Source organism: Polistes canadensis, unplaced genomic scaffold (assembly GCF_001313835.1).
Source record: "Polistes canadensis isolate GaletaPanama2010 unplaced genomic scaffold, ASM131383v1 scaffold_61, whole genome shotgun sequence".
NCBI lineage: Eukaryota > Metazoa > Arthropoda > Insecta > Hymenoptera > Vespidae > Polistes > Polistes canadensis.
In genome coordinates, this window is record NW_014569608.1 from 135,767 (window position 1) to 142,030 (window position 6,264).

At 31.4% G+C, this 6,264-nt stretch overlaps 1 protein-coding gene and 1 long non-coding RNA gene across 3 annotated transcripts in view; one reads left to right on the forward strand and one right to left on the reverse strand.

Moving 5' to 3' along the window:
- The window catches only part of LOC106786001, a 4,546-nt gene extending 3,718 nt beyond the window's left edge, over positions 1 to 828 (reverse strand). Inside the window, exon 1 of the long non-coding RNA XR_001381599.1 lies at positions 695 to 828. This is a non-coding gene — a long non-coding RNA (uncharacterized LOC106786001). The remainder of the gene's footprint in view (positions 1 to 694) is intronic.
- LOC106785999 (protein dead ringer-like) overlaps positions 1 to 6,264 on the forward strand; it is a 128,355-nt gene that overhangs the window by 57,672 nt on the left and 64,419 nt on the right. The gene's annotated exons all lie outside the window — the stretch shown is intronic.

The window sequence follows — 6,264 nt, forward strand, 5'->3', positions numbered from 1 at the left end:
ACCGAAAAATCGATACCACGAAGTTGTCGATATTTACTATGCGCGGGAAAATTGAAGTTGTTTTTTAGGTTATTCGTTTTGGTACGCTAAAGAAGGATAATTTCTTACGTACGTACATAAGTACACATTCCAGTTTTCTTTTTTTATAAGGGATGTTTTTCTATTCGTTTTATATTCATCTATAAAACGAATTTGGATTATTATATTTTATATCTTGAAAGTAAGGTTAAATTCATTTGATTTTGATTACTTAACAATATAACGCCTCCACAGTAACTTAATAATTAATTCTAAGTATCGTACAAGTCAAAATATATTATATTCATCTATATTAAAAATATATTATTCATATATATCATATAAAAATCATCAGGCAGGGGAAAAGAACACGTAGAAAACACGTAGAAAATGTTTTTACACGATTACATATTTTTACTCTTTATCTCGAGAGTGTTCCTAAGTTAAGTTTTTTCTTAAAGGGTTCCTTACTCACATCTATACAGATACAAACACATACAAGAACAAACATATAAATAAGTATACATACCGAAACAATATATAAAAAAAGACGACATACACCTACGCTCATACAACAAATACATATATAGATAAAAACATAAATGCATAGATACATATATACAAAGATATACTTACACATAGTTGTATTAGATAAAAATTTATAATACATACTAACATAAGATAGATACATGTGCAGTATCGTCGTGGTTCGTTCGCTGACCGTGCACTCGTGCTGGGTTATACACCACGGGTAGTATAATACTGTAGCACTATACTTTGCAGCCATTGTGAAATAACTCGTAAACCTGCAAATTGCCGGCTATTTCGCTTCCATATATACGCTCATACACACACACACACATACACACTTAACCCCTCTCCATATTATTCCACTCTCGCGAATGTAAGCTCGCTACTATCTTTTCGCGTATTCCTCGATGTGTTTCTTCTTAACACGAGAACGAGAAGAAAAAGAACAAGATAGAAATAGTATGGAATAGTAGTGAGAAGGGAGGGGGATAGGTGGAGGAGGAGGAGGAGGAGGAGTGGAACCAATGGTGATGATGGTGAGGGGTAGAAGGAAGGGAAAGAACCTTGCATGAAACAAATAAAAATACAAAGAATATTTCTGGAATAAAAAAAAATCTCCTTACCTTCTTCTTCTTCTTCTTCTTCTTTTACGTTTATGTTAGAATTCACACGCGTGTGTCGATCTTCGGGTCCACAGTTCAACTCGTTCAAAAACACACACACACACACACATATATGCATACGCATTTATTTTTACATATGTGTTGGTAGTGTATAGAGAAAAACAAGACGTAGATAATATTTTGAATTGTAGTTCGTTGTCTTAAGAAGTAGAAGTATAAAATTCATAGTAACACATATACATACATACACTTATTCACGTATATATATATATGTATATGTAATAAATAATAAATAATGAAGAATATGGTTGTGGTAGGGAAAGAGTATGTGAGACAAGGTATCGGTCTGGTTGGTTCGAATCCTTAACGTCGAGTTATCATTGTGATTATGCAAATGCATTATCATTATGCAAATGAAGAGTAGTGCGGCATGGTGTTGCAGAAGAGACGAGCGAAAAGCTTGGAACGCGATTCGTTGCTGTCCCGACTGGCACTCACTGTGCCTTTCGACGCACTTCATGCATGCATGCATGCATGCATGTATATATATGTATATGTATATCTGTGTATGTGTATAGAGTAGATATATGTTATACCTAATCGCTGTTAGAAGAGTAATTACGCGTGGAAAATAATTTTCCGCGTTTAGCATGGAAAATGATTAGGGAATAATATAATATGTGTATTATAAAATTTTGTTTAAGTGTGTTGTATCTAAAATCCGTGTAGTTTATTTATTCAATATAAATGCATTTTACGTATGTGAAAGTGCATTTATCATAATCTCACATTTGTGTATAGATGAATATTTGACATTCTACGTGTTAAAATATATTTGATCGTATATCAATTTATGTTAATAATTTTTTTTGTCTCTTTTCCTTTTTCTTTTTTTCTTTCGTTTTTTTTTCTTCTTCTTCTTCTTCTTCTGCTTCTTCTTCTTCTTTTTTTTTTTTTCTTTTTAAGTACAGTAATTATCGTTAAATTATGCCACGCGCCGGTTGCCGGTTACGTTTTATCGGAACGTTATTGTGACAATAATGGATTCGACATATTTTATGCATCATGCCACTAAAATTATATTCGCTTATACTATTTTCTTACGAAACAATGGAAATAATATTTAGCTCGTATTCAAGGCTATTATCTTATCTTGCCCACATTTATATTTTTGATTAATTATTATTATTATTTATTATAATTATTATAATTATTAGTAAGTTTGATAATCGTTTTTCGAGCAACTGACCAAAAAAATATATAAGAATGCGAAAAAGGGGGTGGTGGTGATGGTGGTGGTGGTGGTGGAATGGGGAAAGAAATGGGGTTGTGTGGTAGACGAACAATTTTGCGAGTAAAACTGACCAATCGGATGGAAGAATCGAATCGGCCAACCGCTGGCTCAGCACGTGTCCTTTCTTTCATTCTTTCACTGATTATTTCCCTTTTATTTTACCCTCATTTATGGGGTTTTTTTCTTCATATATTTGTATTTTTTTTCTTTCTTTCTTTTACTTCGATTTACTCGGTAAAAAGGTTTTGTGCGCATCATCGAAATGAACAGAGACGAAGGAAGAAGAATTGCATAAGCGTTTGTACATTATTTAGAAACAAAAATTTGTTCTAACAATTCAGTATACGTTTCGTTTCATTCGTTTAAGAATAATTTCCATAATAATTATCAATTTGTTTATTCGTACATATCTTTCATAAATTCTAAATGAAATAAATCTATAATCAATCTCGTAATATATAAATTTTCAAATGAATCTAATAGAAAATAAAACGATATATCACACATTTTTCACGTAACTTTTATTATTTGATTAATGGACAAAGAAAACAAAAGGAATGTGAAATATTGAATGTGAACGATGATTAAAACGAGTTTTTTTATTTTTTTAAGAGACGAGTTAAAAAGTGAACGAGTAAAAGGGTACCACGGTAATCGTAAATTTTATCAGGCATTTGAAAATTCATTTTCTTACCATTAAAATATTATCGAGACTATCGTAACACGTCGACGAGACCACCTAAGTATATAATGTATGCTAATCAAAAAGGAAGAACACACAAAAAAAATAATAATAATAATAATAACGCGTATTCATTCTTACGAAAGTATTTAATAATAAATTCATTTTCATTATAATTATTGCTAGAAAACATTTTTATTTGTCGTTTGTATTCGCTTCGCATAAACTCGTTAAATAAGTCGTAGAAACAAATATGCGTATATAGGAAGTATAGTAATCTAAATATATTGGTTTACACGTGCATAAACGAGCATCCTCGTGTAAAAATCTGTACGCTTTGGCGAAACTTTACACGCTTTTGTTGTTACGCTTCGTCGGTGGCCATTGCATCGAGAACAAATCATTTCACAAAAACGTGACACTCCAATAGAACACGTTATTACAGAAAAAGAGAAAAATAAAGAAACGGAATGAGAAAATGGAAGGAAGGAAGGAAGGATAAAAAGAACAACTGAACAAAAAAGTAGAACAGTAATGCACAGAAAATAGAATCATTTAAATCGTTTCATTGAAACTCACAAACGTAGTCATCCAAAACACCATGCACACCTATCAAACAAATATATTTATGCAAGTATGCAGCATCAAATGTACACAAACGTGTTCATACAAATATACAATGCACAAATTTTCATGCACACGTATCAAACAAATAGATTCATGCAAGTATACAGCATCAAATGTTACACAAATGTGTTCATACAAATATACAATGCACAAACTTTTATGCACACGTATCAATATATTCATGCAAGTATGCAGCATCAAACGTACACAAACTTGTTCATACAAATATCAATGCATAAACTTTTATGCACACGTATCAAACAAATAGATTCATGCAAGTATACAGCATCAAATGTTACACAAATGTGTTCATACAAATATACAATGCACAAACTTTTATGCACACGTATCAAACAAATATATTCATGCAATTATACACAATACAAACGTATACAGAAATATAAATGCATCTATATGCAATCGTTTATACTTTTATAAATTAACATACAAACTTTTTATGCATTCATAAGTAGAAATATATAGCACGAAGGGTTTAGTAATGATCGATCTTTCGATTGCAATGACGAACACGCGTTTATTTTTTTTCTTTTATATTTTTTTCTTGCCTGAACGAACGAAAGGGGTTGTTCAACCAACAATGGAGAATATCTGTCAGTTTCTTTTTATATTCATCGTTGCACCGTACGTATTTTCTGTCCTTATTTCTCACACAGTACTACGCTAATAACCGTAATTGCGCTTCCGCGTGCATAACCCTGCTAATTGATCGATGCATGAGTATTAGAAGGACCAATGTCCATTTCGTATTTTACCGTTAACTTCCACCCACCCCCTATATATATATGTAACACCATTTTACTTTGAAGTTAATATACTCGTATGCATATATGTGTGAGTGTATTCAAATTTATTATTTTCTAATTTACGACGATTAATTTTTTCTTTCACGTTTTGGATTAGAATTATTCAAAGTTCATTTTTTCACGACACGATGTATTCTTAACCCTTTGATTGCAACTTCAGTTAAAAGTATTCAACATACTCAAAGGGTTAAATTAGAAATGTGAAAAAAAAAAGTAAAAAAAAGAAAAGTAAAAGGAAGTAACGTTGACGAATAATAATTAACGAGACTAAAAATAATGAAAACAAGATATATGTTAGTAACAACCACGGATAAATAATGAATGAGTTAAATAATGATAAAGGTGTAATATTTTTCTTCTTCGTTTCTCTTTTTTTTTTTTTTTCTAACGCGAAGTAAGTTAAAAAAAAAGAAAAAGAAAAAAAACCGCGTAAGCGAAGAAGGCGCAAGAATAAAATCAGGAGGCGTTTAAGCGTACGGTGTTCCGAATAAAAGACGAGAATTTGTCGGACGTTCTTCGACGAATGGAACGATGCGTGACCGTCTCACGAACGTGATTTCTATAGTATCTTTGAATATATTATCACGAACACACACACACACACACACACTCGTTTATAAAGTATCTTTCATTTTCATGCACGTACCATCTATCTATTCGGATATTTCAACGAACCTACATACAAGCAAGCCTTTTAAAAACCGTAACGAAAGCATATGTGACTTATGCACGCACACACAGACACAGACATCAAACAATACCACATTTATTCACGATCCTTCAAAATTATATGTAAATACGTGTGTGTGTATGTGTCTCTCTCTCTCTCTCTCTCTCTCTCTCTCTCTCATTCTCACATTCGCATACTTTTAACGCATTCTTTTTATATGCTTTCTCATTATACTACTTAACAATTTGTTTTTTTTTTATTTATGCGCGTATGTATGTCACGTAATCAAAAATATTTTATTTAAATTGTTTTTTACGCGAAAAAAAAAACACCTTGTGCAAACGCGTGTATGTGCATCGTTAGAATTCGAATAATATATAATGAATTATAAAATTAATATCTTTGAAAAATGAATTATGCACTTTACATATGAACTTTCGTTACGCTTAAAGTGTATTCACGAATGTGTGTATGTGTGTGTGTTAATATAAAATATTGAATACTTCCAAGGTACACGTGATGATTCTCGTTTGAATTGAAATGAATGACCATTAGAAGAAATATGTTTGAGGAAAAAAAACGAATTTGGGAAGAAAAATTATTGACGATGAAAGGGTAACGTGTACACCGTGTTTTTTTTTCTTTAGTTCTATATAAAAAAAAAAAGAGGTGGAGGAGGTGACGATGAGGGTTTGGGAAAAGGGTTGACTCAAATGGGGATTAAGACGAACGAATAAAAGGGTTGACGAATGAATAGAATAAAAAAAAAGAAAGAAAAACAAAAAGTAAACGCATTTTGCATACGTTCGTAGCGTAATTTGCAAATATTACATTTATATATTAATACAATTTTTGTGGGGGGAGGGGGAAACAAATGCATAGTAAATAGTTTAAAAGTAAATAACGAATGTAATTTAATCGTTAGTTCATGAATGACGTCATAAACGCGCGGTTTATTTTATTCTTTTTTTTTTTTTTTTTTTTTTTTTTTTTTT